The sequence below is a fragment of the Pseudonaja textilis genome, chromosome 2, assembly GCF_049901715.1.
Source record: "Pseudonaja textilis isolate UNSWEBS1 chromosome 2, rPseTex1.2, whole genome shotgun sequence".
Classification (NCBI taxonomy): domain Eukaryota; kingdom Metazoa; phylum Chordata; class Lepidosauria; order Squamata; family Elapidae; genus Pseudonaja; species Pseudonaja textilis.
The window spans coordinates 255,714,819-255,727,719 of NC_141991.1; positions in this window are offsets into that span (position 1 = coordinate 255,714,819).

Consider the following 12,901-nt stretch of genomic DNA (forward strand, 5'->3'; position numbering starts at 1 on the left):
CATCACTCCTTATCACCCATCCCCTCCCACTTGTGACTGTAGGACTGTAACTTTGTTGCTTGTATCCTTATGGTTTATATTGACTGTTTCCTGATATGATTTGATTGCTTATTGTACCCTATGACTATCATTAAGTGTTGAACGTTATGATTCTTGATTCTTGACGAATGTATCTTTTCTTTTATGTACACTGAGAGCATTTGCACCAAGACAAATTCCTTGTGTGTCCAATCACTCTTGGCCAATAAAGAATTCTGTTCTATTCTATTCTCTTTCTTTCTTTCTTTCTTTCTTTCTTTCTTTCTTTCTTTCTTTCTTTCTTTCTTTCTTTCTTTCTTTCTTCTTTCTTTCTTTCTTTCTTTCTTTCTTTCATCATCTATCTATCTATCTATCTATCTATCTATCTATCTATCTATCTATCTATCTATCTGATTTGATTGCTTATTGTACCTATGACTATCATTAAGTGTTGAACGTTATGATTCTTGATTCTTTTAATGTATCTCTTTTCTTTTATGTACACTGAGATCATTTCTTGTGTGTCCAATCACTCTTGGCCAATAAAGAATTCTGTTCTATTCTATCTTTCTTTCTTTCTTTCTTTCTTTCTTTCTTTCTTTCTTTCTTTCTTTCTTTCTTTCTTTCTTTCTTTCTTTCTTTCTTTCTTTCTTCTTTCCTTCTTTCTTCTTCTTTCTTTCATCTATCTATCTATCTATCTATCTATCTATCTATCTATCTATCTATCTATCTGATTTGATTGCTTATTGTACCCTATGACTATCATTAAGTGTTGAACGTTATGATTCTTGATTCTTAACGAATGTATCTTTTCTTTATGTATACTGAGAATATTTGCACCAGAGACAAATTCCTTGTGTGTCCAATCACACTTGGCCAATAAAGAATTCTATTCTATTCGCTTTCTTTCTTTCTTTCTTTCTTTCTTTCTTTCTTTCTTTCTTTCTTTCTTTCTTTCTTCCTTCCTTCCTTCCTTCCTTCCTTCCTTCCTTCCTTCCTTCCTTCCTTCCTTCTTTCTTTCTTTCTTTCTTTCTTTCTTTCTTTCTTTCTTTCTTTCTTTCTTCTTTCCTTCTTTCTTTCCTTCTTTCTTTCATCTATCTATCTATCTATCTATCTATCTATCTATCTATCTATCTGATTTGATTTCTTATTGTACCCTATGACTACGATTAAGTGTTGTACCTAATGATTCTTGACTCTTGACGAATGTCCCTTTTCTTTTATGTACCCTGAGAGCATTTGCACCAAGACAATTTCCTTGTGTGTCCAATCACACTTAGCCAATAAATAATTCTATTTTATTCATAAGCACAGAAGCAATATATTACAGAGTCTATATTGCAAGGACAAAGCAACTGTTATATACAAATCAATCAAGCTAAGCCACGCCCAGGCTCCGAGCTGTCTGGGTCACCAAACAGTCCCCATTGGCTGACCTGTTACCACGGCTATTCCAATTCACGAACTCTTATATGCTGACAAAAACTTGGTCACTCCCACCCCCAGACAGAGTCTCCGGTCCCCTGGTCCAATCAGCACACAGTCCTGTTGCTAGGTGACCTCAGTCTCCACCTTTCGAACCCCTGCACCAACGTCCTTGATTCCCAGGGGAAAGAGTTTTGTTTTGGCTACAACACCCCAGCTATCTCTACTCCTCCCTTGCTGGTTCCTTCCCCTCCAGGCTGTGTCAGCTCTGAAGCAGTGAAAATAGAAAAGCGACAAAAAGGAAAATGGCCACAGTTAGGCCAGCTTCGGGGTTGACATCATGGTTGTAAGCCTTCTGCAGATCACAGGTGAGGAGCCTCTGGCTGTCTTCAGCCAGTTTAAGTATAGCCACTGAGAAGAAGTCCGGAGGATGGCCCGTGCCTTCTGACATCACCGCACGCATGAGAGAAATGATGTCATCGGGGTACAAATGAGATCATTGGTGTGGTGATTTCCTTGCGCACTTCTTGTTGTTGTTCTGACCTTGATTTCCCCAACAGCACAAAGCTGATTCCTTGTCCCATTAAACCCCTTTTATTTAGTTGACAGTGAATTCCTCTCTAGCAAAGTCCCGGCCAGCGGTCTTTCAAGATAGTTCCCAATTGCACACCTTGATTAGGCTTGGAGAGCTGCCAGACTGATATCTTTCAGATGCCACATTGTAGCAGACAATACTTGGCAAGAATGCAGGAGCAGATCTTCACCCAAATGAACTAATTGCCTTCTGCAAAGACCCACTCCTCTCGCTCCTCTTTTATTCCCTCTGGGAGGGGCCATTCACAGTCCACTTGTGGCTTTACTCCCAAGTCGACCCTTGTTCCTTCGTTGATTCCCTTCTCCTGGCAGCTCTGTGCATGTGCACACTGGGAACAGGCTCCAGCTATTCTTCTTCCCCACTGATCTCCGGCTCTGAAGGCAGCTGATAACTGTCGGATGGCCCTGGTCCCATCTCTGCCTCGTGTTCCTTAGTTGTTTCCTTCTCCTGGCAGCTCTGTGCATGTGCCCACTGGGAACAGGCTCCAGCTGTTCTTCTTCCCCACTGAAGTCTGACTTCAAAGGCAGCTGATAACTTCCAGACAGCCCTGGCCCCATCTCTGCCTCTGACACAGAGCCCTCTTCAGAGCCTTCCCCAGACTCCAGGACTGGCCCATGTTCCTCCCTCAACCTTCACACTGTCCAAATCTGCTGCCAGCTCTGCTGGCCACTGGTGGGCCACAACAGTTGTTTTAAAGCATTGATATAGCAACCCACCTTCCAAATAACTCTGGGTGTCAACTCGCAAAGCATTCCTGACCTACTCTCGAGTTGCCATAGGCAAAGGGGATGGGGAAGCGAACTTCACAGCTGCATCAAGGAGCTTGCATCTCAGTCAACACAAAGCACATTCCAACCGGCTCGTCAAGGTCACCTCTATGGAAACCCGCAGTAGCCGGTGGGAGTGACTTCTACTACCTGAGAAATTGCTTTGTTGGGGAATGTGACTGATGACACATCTTGGGGGGAGGGGGAAACAGGGTCAGAGGCAAAGCACGAATTGACTGAGGTCAGAGTGGGCTCCACTTGGTCCGTGCTGACATGAAGCTCTTAATAAATAGCTGGATTTCTTTTGGAGCTTGATTTGAAGCTCATGATTTAATTAGGGCATTGGTTGGAACCCTGACACTGGGTGCTCCTCAGTCAAAAGTTAGAACAGCCTATAAAAGTATGTCTATGGATTTATATGACCTCAATCAACCAGGTCTTGGTTGTCCCAAAGGTGCTTTCTCAAGAGGGAAGTGGATTTTCTTGTTTTGCTTGAAGATGTTTTGCCTCTCATCCAAGAAGCTTCTTCAGTTATTGAAGTTCTTCAGTTTTTGAAGCTTCTCAACCAAGAAGCTTCTTCAGTTCTTGAAGCTCTTCAGTTCTTGAAGCTTCTCAGCCAAGAAGCTTCTTCACTTCTTGAAGTTCTTGAAGTTCTGCAGTTCTTAAGGTTTCCCATCCAAGAAGCTCCTTCAGTTATTGAAGTTCTTCAGTTTTCAACCAAGAAGCTTCTCAACCAAGAAGCTTCTTCGATTCTTCAGTTCATGAAGCTTCTCATTCAAGAAGCTTCTTCAGTTCTTGAAGCTTCTCAGCCAAGAAGCTTTTTCACTTCTTGAAGTTCTGCAGTTCTTAAGGTTTCCCATCCAAGAAGCTCCTTCAGTTATTGAAGTTCTTCAGTTTTTGAAGCTTCTCAACCAAGAAGCTTCTTCGATTCTTCAGTTCATGAAGCTTCTCATTCAAGAAGCTTCTTCAGTTCTTGAAGCTTCTCAGCCAAGAAGCTTCTTCACTTCTTGAAGTTCTGCAGTTCTTAAGGTTTCCCATCCAAGAAGCTCCTTCAGTTATTGAAGTTCTTCAGTTTTTGAAGCTTCTCAACCAAGAAGCTTCTTCGATTCTTCAGTTCATGAAGTTTCTCATTCAAGAAGCTTCTTCAGTTCTTGAAGCTTCTCAGCCAAGAAGCTTCTTCACTTCTTGAAGTTCTGCAGTTCTTAAGGTTTCCCATCCAAGAAGCTCCTTCAGTTATTGAAGTTCTTCAGTTTTTGAAGCTTCTCAACCAAGAAGCTTCTTCGATTCTTCAGTTCATGAAGCTTCTCATTCAAGAAGCTTCTTCAGTTTTTGAAGCTTCTCAACCAAGAAGCTTCTTCACTTCTTGAAGTTCTGCAGTTCTTAAGGTTTCCCATCCAAGAAGCTTCTTCAGTTCTGAGATTTGGAGAAACTTCTTGGATGAAAAGCAAACACCTTCAAGGAAAAACCAAGAAAGCCCATTTACCTCTTGAAAACGCACCTTTGGGACGATATAAAAATTAAAACTATAAAACTGAAACCAAGACTGAAACCAAGACGTGGCACAAAATCAGCCTTCTCATGTGCTGTCATCCAATCTTCTCTAAGTGCTTGGGGTGAGGGGACCTGGTCTCCAAAGCTTTAGAGAAGTCAAGGAAAGTGGAGGCCCGGTGGACTTCAGGTGGAAGGGTTTTCCATGGGGCAGGGGCTTCCAGGGGAAAGACAGGCTGCCTAACTCTACCAGATAGCCGTATTTAGAGGAAGGGACCAGGAATGGGCCCCCTTTGACATGTTAGTGTTAAAGATGATTGGCCAGTACTTTGAATTGTTCCCAGTGGTCTTCAAGGGCAGCCCCCTGTAGAGTGTATCACGGTAATCCAGATGGGAGGGGTCCAAGGCATTAATTTGATCAAGGTCAAATCAGTCGATTCTAAAAGAAATCAACCCTGATTGTCCTTTGGAAGGACAGATCCTGAAGCTCAGATACTTTGGCCACCTAAAGAGAAGAGAAGGCCTCTTTGGAAAAAATCTTGATGTTGGGAAGGATGGAAGAAGGCAAAACAGAGATGAGGAGGGCAGAAGATGAGATAGTTAGATAGTCATAAAAAAATATGAACATGAATTTGGATAAACCAGGGGAGACATGATAGCACTCTTCCAGTATTTGAGGGGCTGCCCCAGAGAGGAGGAAGGGGGTCAAGCTATTCTCCAAAGCACCCTTGAAGGCCAGACAAGGAACAATGGATGGAAACTGATCAAGGAGAGATTCAACCTGGAAATAAGGAGGAATTTTCTGACAGGGAGAACAATCAACCCATGGAACAGAAGTTGCCTTCAGAAGTTGTGGGAGCTTCATCCCTGGAGGCTTTCAAGAAGAGAATGGACTGTCATCTGCCAGAAATAGTGTAGCGTCTCCTGCTTGGGAAGGGGGTTGGACTAGATGACCCCCAAGTTCCCTTCCAACTCTATTAATTTGTATCCCTCTGTAAGCTGATGATGGGGTCATGAAGAGTTGGACACCACTTACCTCAACTGAATAACAGCAAAGTCTCTCTAGGCGTCTAGTCCTTCCACTCTTCTGCTGTCTGGAAGACTTTGTGAAGGTTGCTCAAAAGACACCCCTCCTCTTCCTTGTCCTCTCCATCTTCCACTTGTTAGTATTTTTTTTTTCCAAGAATGAGTAAAGAGACAATGATTAATGGACTCGCCAGAGGTTTCTTCCCACAGCTGGCATCTCCTGATGCTGGAAAAACAATCAGAAACGTCCCTCCAAACGTGTCCTTCATAATTCTTCTAGAGTAATAACAGATGCACAAACGGAGACCCCCAGATGTTGCGAAGCCCCTACAGCTCGGGCTGCGGCCCCTGGGGCTTTGCAGAAAGCAGAGCTTCAACTTGTAATGCTTCATGTGCTAGAAGGGCAAACATTCTCAGGTGTGTGGGAAAGCAAGCATTTCCATACAGGTGATTCATCTAATTTAAATATAGTGAAATGGACAGGTACTGTCTTTCACTGCCTACCGAGGCAAGGTATGTCTGGTCTATCAAAGAGGAGGACTAGGAGTGACATGATAGCTGTCTCCAAGCCCCGGAGGAGCTCTCACATAGAGGGAAGGGTCAACTCGTAAAATATTCCTACGCCTGTTTTTGAGTTGCCATAAACAAGGGAGGGGAAGAAACTGAGGGTGTAGTATGGCAGTTGAAAACCAGAAGTACATTCCACGCTTATCTTATAAAGATTGTCACTAGGCTACCAGATCTTCTGCCCTCGAAAACCCTTCATTGGAGAATGTGATTGATGACACTCAGCCCATGACGTCTTGGAGAATCTGATTTAGGATATACCCAGAGGGGAGGGTGGGAACAGGGCAGGGGTGGGATTCAACCGATGCTACTACTGGTTAGGTGACTACGAAGAAATCACCTTCCAACAGCCTTTTGTTTTTCCCACCTTATGGGGTTAATCCTGTCAGGAAGACAGGAAGAAGGTGTTCTGATGGATGTCAACAGGTAACTGATAATCAGAGTTGGAAGGGACCTTGTAGGTCATCCAGTCCAACCCCCCCGCCCAAGCAGGAGACCCTACACCATTTCTGACAGAGGGCAGTCCGGTCTCTTCTTTGAAAGCCTCCAGGGATGAACCTCCCACAACTTCTGGTGGCAAGCTGTTCCACTGAATATAGAATACCAGTGTTGGAAGGGACCTTGTAGGCCATCTAGTCCAACCCCCCTCCGCCCAAGCAGGAGACCCTACACCATTTCTGACAGAGGGCAGTCCATTCTCTTCTTGAAAGCCTCCAGGGATGAAGCTCCCACAACTTCCGAGGGCAACTTCTGTTCCATGAGTGGATTGTTCTCACTGTTGGTAAATTTCTCCTTATTTCCAGGTTGAATCTCTCCTTGATCAGTTTCCATCCATTGTTCCTTGTGTGGCCTTTAGGTGCCTTGGAGAATAACTTGACCCCTCCCTCCTCTCTGGGGCAGCCCCTCAAATATTGGAAGGCTGTTGTCCTGTCTCCCCTGGTCCTTCTCTTCCCTAGACTAGCCAAACCCAGTTCCTGCAACCGTTCCTTGTATATTTGAGCCTCCAGTCCCCCAATCATCTTGGTTGCTCTTCTCTGCACTTTTTCTAGAGTCTCAACCTCTTTTTTTATAGTGTGGTGACCAAAACTGGATGCAGGGCTCTAGGTGTGGCCTTACTAAGGCTTTGTAGTAGAGTGGTATCAGTACCTCCCTTGATCTTGACTGTATCCTTCTGTTAATGCAGCTTAGGATTGCATTGACTTTTTTGGCTGCTGCTGCACACGGCTGGCTCCTATTTAGCTGGTTGTCCCCTAAGATTGTAAGTGAAAGAGAGCGGGTTAGATTCCTAGCTGAAAATGGGATTAAATCCACCATTCCAAGAGGTATTTCTGCCGGAGGCCGGATGACATAATTAAGCTACGAAATGCATTTCCCAGAGAGGCCGATGACCGTCAAGGGCTCAGAAGCAGAAAGTGAAGGATGCATTTGGCAGCAATTGTGGCTTTGAGGGACGCCCATCCCTGGAACAGATCACCTGCAGATATCGGGGTCCTGCCCCTGTCTGTAGATCCAGTTTCCCAGGCTCATCTAAATGGCCTCTTGTGGGAAGCAGGAAGTGGGTGCTATTAGAAGAATAATTGGCGGTTCCAACTCGAGCTGCGCAAGAATCAATAAAAATGAGATCCGGAGAGAAAAGAAGAAATATTTATTCCCGAAAGCAAAATAGTTTGCATTAGTGGGGTACAGCAGCAGAGTTTTACAGGGGGAGCTTGAAGTGTCTATGTGCTGATTCTAGGGGGATACTTAAGGTGTGTGTGTGTGTGTGTGCGTGTGTGTTTAGGTATGTTTATTCTAGGGAACATGCAATTCCTCTAGGAAGCTGAATTCAATTAACTCCATTTGTGTTTGCAGACCTTATCCTTTGATATGTGGATTGGGTCCAGGTAAATTAATTGAGGGGGTGTAGGGTTGAGGAAGTTGGCTCATTTTAGTTGATTGACTTGACTGACCATTATCGAGGGAAAACACTAATTCTCAGACCATTGTGGATTCGGTTAATATTTTAAGGGAAGATGGAAGCATTGTAAGGAATAAAATTTAGTTGGATGTAAAACTTCTCAAAGTGGGGTGCATTTATACAGGGTCTCAGCTTTGCTGGGGGGAGGGGAGACGGAAAGCTATTATCCCACATCCTTGTTCTTCTGGCTCAGTAATAGGGCCTGTGAGGGGGTTCTAGGTGCCTTAGCTTACACATGAGCCAGCAATGTGCTGCAGCTTCCACAAAAGCAAATGCAATACTTTAACAGAATAACAGAGTTGGAAGGGACCTCGTAGGTCCTCTAGTCCAACCCCCCTCCACCCAAGCAGGAGACTCTACCCCATTTCTGACAGATGGCAGTCCAGTCTCTTCTTGAGAGCTTCCACGGATGAAGCTCCCACAAATTCTGAAGGTTGCATCAACAAAAGGATGGTATCAAGGTCATGTAAAGTGATAGTAACACTTTATAAAGCTGTGATCGGGCCATATCTAGAATACTGCATCCAGTTTTGGTCACCACACTATAAAAAAGAGGTTGAGACTCTAGAAAAAGTGCAGAGAAGAGCAACCAGGATGATGAGGGGACTGGAGGCTCAAATATACGATGAACGATTGCAGGAACTGGGCCTGGCTGGTCTAGGGAAGAGAAGGACCAGCGGAGACAGGAGAGCAGCCTTCCAATAGTTGAGGGGCTGCCCCAGAGAGGAGGAAGGGGGTCAAGCTATTCTCCAAGACACCCCAAGGCCAGACAAGGAACAGTGGATGGAAACTGATCAAGGAGAGATTCAAACTAGAAATAAGGAGGAATTTTCTGACAGTGAGAACAATCAACCCATGGAACAGAAGTTGCCTTCAGAAGTTGTGGGAGCTTCATCCCTGGAGGTTTCCAAGAAGAGACTGGACTGCCCTCTGTCAGAAACTGTGTAGGGTCTTCTGCTTAGTCAGGGGGTTGGACTAGATGACCTTCAAGTTCCCTTCCAACTTTGCTAATCTGTTAAATAAACTCTGTAAAGAAGCAACGGATGGAAACTAATCAAGGAGAGAAGCAACCTAGAACTAAGGAGAAATTTCCTATGGTGGAAACAATTAACCAGTGGAACAGCTGGACTCCAGGAGTTATGGGCGCCCAGGTTTTCAAGAAGAGAATGGATAACCATTTATCCAGGTTAGTATATAAGCTCTCCTGCTTTGGACGGGGGGTTAGACTAGAAGACCTCCAAGGTCCCTCCTAGAATCCCTACGATTCTATGATTCTCTCTGGCTTTCCACTGTAACTCCATCTCCCTCCAGCTGGCATCACCCACCTTCCATTAGCCCCCACTTTCTCTCCTCCAGCCGCCTCGACCCCCCCTTGCCCAGCACGTAAACTCCCCTATCATTTGCAGGCTGGTCTCCTCTTCCATATAATTTACACGGCAATTATATTTAAAGCAAAAAAGGCAATAAAAGTACAAGTTACCGCCAGGTTGCTACCAAGCCATAATTATGCTTGGAACAATTTGGTGATTACCGTTTACGGTGCAGGTGGAGAACTGGCCCCAGCTTCGGAGTGGGCTGGATGGGAAGGGTTTGGGAGAGAGCCAGGATGCAGGGAAATGGGGGTCTTGAATAATGCTCCCCCCACCCCCCCAAGGAGAAAGGCCTGGTTCTAGCCAAGTTAGGAGAGAGGAAGCTGGAACGTGTTGGATAATTGAGGCAATTTGCAAAGTATGTTTAGATAATAGTTTCCTGGCCGTTTAATTTTATTTTGGGTGCCCTTAAGGGTGGAGTCAATGCAGAGCTTTAAAAAAAATTTTTTTTACTGCTGCTTCTGTGGGCATGGCTTGGTGGATGTGGCAGGGGAAGGATATACGGCCAAATCCCCCTTCCCTTCCCTCCTTACCCCACTAACCTGCTTTCCAGCTCCGTTCTCCTGGGCAGGGCACCCAAAGGAGACCCAGCCGATCAGCTGGGACTCAATGGGTAGGCGGAGAAGAGATGGGATTGCGGGCCAGTCAGAGGCGGAATTTACCGATTCTCCCAACGACTGGAAATTTCCGCTACCGGTTCTCCAGAACCGGTCAGAATTGGTTGAAGACCACCTCTGGGTGGAGCGATGATGCAAAGAGCTCAGATCCTGCAAAGGTGCTCCCACGACCCTCCGCAAGCCCATCACCACTGTTGCCGGTTCTTCCATCCTTCTCTTTCCTTCTTCTACCTTTTCAAGACTCATCCACTTCTCCAGAAAGCAGCGTCTTCATGTCGGTTGACTGTACGCCATCAAGTCATTGTCAACTCTTAACAACGTATGTATTATTTTTTCTAGGATGACCTCCCCTCCAATTGGTCCTTCCAGTCTTCCTGTAGTGAGTCCATCACCAACAAGTTATGGAATCCTGGAGCTGGAAGGGACCTTGGAGGTCTTCTAGTCCAACCCCCTGCCCGAGACCTACCCACCTCTCTGCTGGTCCTTCGCTTTTTCCTCTTCTTCCACCTTTCCCCGCTAGATCATCTTCTCCAGAGGGCTGGGCTTTCGTGTGGATGGATTGACTACCTGTCATGAAATCATTGTTGACTCTTCAGAAGAACATAGATTTCCCCCCAAAATGACATGTCCGAAACGGGGTCTTCGTGTCTTTCAACCACTCCATCGGAGTCATAGAATCACAGGGCTGGAAGCAGGAGTGGGATACCAAAATCCCAGCCACTGGTTCTCTGCTCGGTTGTTGGGTGGGCGTGGCCATGCTGGGCGTGACCTACCGGAATTTCCAGGAGGGGCTTTTTTTTTTGCCTTCCCCAGAGTCCGGAGGCTTCCCTCAGGCCTCTGGGAGGGCGAAAACGGCCTCCTTGGGCTTCGGAGGCCCTTTGGAAAGCCAGAAACAGGCCCGTTTCTGGACTTCCAGAACTTCCGGGACGGCCATCTTTTGCCCTCTCAGAGCCTCCATGGGGAGCCTGCACTTACCTGCACCCAAAACAGGCCGTGTGGAGATTCCTGGGTGGGAGGGAAGGGGTGGGAGGGGCCAGCCGGTCCATTCAACTACCGGTCCGATGAACCGGATGTAAATTTAACGTCCGGTTCTTCCAAACCAACCCAAACCAGCTTAATCCCACCTCCGGCTGGAAGGGACATAGGAGGGGGTTCTAGTCCAACCCCCTGCCCCAAAACCACCCCCTGTCTGCTGGGCCTCCTTTTCTTCTCTTTCTTTCCACCTTTCCCTGCAGTATCGACTTCTCCAGAGAGCTGAATCTTCATGATGATTGATTATATGCCCTTCAAATCATCGTTGACTCTTAGCTAGAACATAAATAAGATTCTTTCCCCAAGATGATCTGTCCTGAATCTGGTCTTCAGGGCTTCCAATAGTGGACTCATCACCACTCCAACTGAGTCCATCCATCTTTGGCTGATCCTCCTCTTAAAAAATAACAGATAATCAGAGTTGGAAGGGACCTTGTAGGTCATCTAGTCCAACCCCCCCGCCCAAGCAGGAGACCCTACACCATGTCTACAAATGGCAGTCCAGTCTCTCATTGGAAGCCTCCAGGGATGAAGCTCCCACAACTTCTGAAGGCAACTGCTGTTCCATGGGTTCTCACTGTCAGGAAATTCCTCCTTATTTCCAGGTTGAATCTCTCCTTGGTCAGTTTCCATCCAGTATTCCTTGTCTGGCCTTTGGGTGCTTTAGAAAATAGCTTGACCCCTTCCTCCTCCCTATGGCAGCCCCTCAAATATTGGAAGACCGCTATCATGTCTTCCCTGGTCCTTCTCTTTATTACACTAGCCAAGCCCAGTTCCTGCAACTGTTCATTGTATGGTTCAGCCTCCAGTCCCCTCATCATCCTGGTTGCTCTTCTCTGTACTTTTTCTAGAATCTCAACATCTTTTTTATAATGTGGTGACCAAAACTGGATGCAGTACTCTAGGCGTGGCCTTACTAAGGCTTTATAGAGTGGTATTCATACCTCCCTTGATCTTGATTGTATCCCTCTGTTAATGCAATTTAGGATTGCATTGGCTTTTTTGGCTACGGCTGCTGCACACTGCTGGCTCCTATTTAGCTGGTTGTCCACTAAGACTCCAAGATCTCCCAGTTCCTGCTACTGAGCCTGGTTTCACCCAGTCTAGATGGGTCCTTCTGGCTTCATCTCCATCACTCCACCTTCTCCAGCATTATCAACTTCTCCAGAGAACTGGATCATCATGTTGATTGATTGACTCTACAGCGGTGAGGGCTGCCTCTGTCTGTCGTTGCAATGAAAACCTCTCCACTCATCCCTCCCCTCTTTTCTATGGCAGACAGCTGGCTGACATTCCCCCCCTCCTCATAACAGAGGCTTTAGTCACACAGAGAAAATTTATACAAGTGAACCAACCCAGGGGTGGGATTCTCCCAGTTTGGACCAGTTTAGGCGAACCCCTTGTTCCTGGCTCCCAGCTGGCTCTGAACCAGTTGGCTTGACGAGCCTTTGGGCCCACCTACCTGTTAGATCTGGTCGATCGGTTCACGTTTCGAGGCGAGACTCCAAAGTGTGCATTCAGCTCTTTATTGCATGTATAGAATGGAACAGTTGGAAGATTTGCGAGCCGCTTGGCTTTCTACAGCCGGCCGGTGGCTCGGCGGCCGATGGCAGCGCTTCGAATCTCCCGCGATCGGCTCGGCCAATCGCAGTAGGTTCTTAGCGCACCAATCACAGGAGTTCAGTTAGCCAATCCCGTCGCGGTCCGTGCGGACCAGTATAGAATGCGAGTTTACAAGAATGTTAATATAGAACACTACCCACCCTGGTTCTTTCCTGTGCTTTGTGTCTTTCGGTTGGATTGCTTCGTGCGGCGGAGTGTCGTTTGTTTTCTTCAGTTGCAGTCCAAGGTAAGTATAAGCTTTGTAAAACACGGTGCGCACACACACACGCGCCCCGAACCAGTTGTTATACCGGCTGAATCGCATCCCCGAAGTAAACCACACCATACATCACAGCAAGAGCGTCAACGCCTTCGGGGCCTGTCAGAGTGTTTTCTGTGCAAACTCTGGAGGACGTTAGGTGCTAGAACCTGTTTAG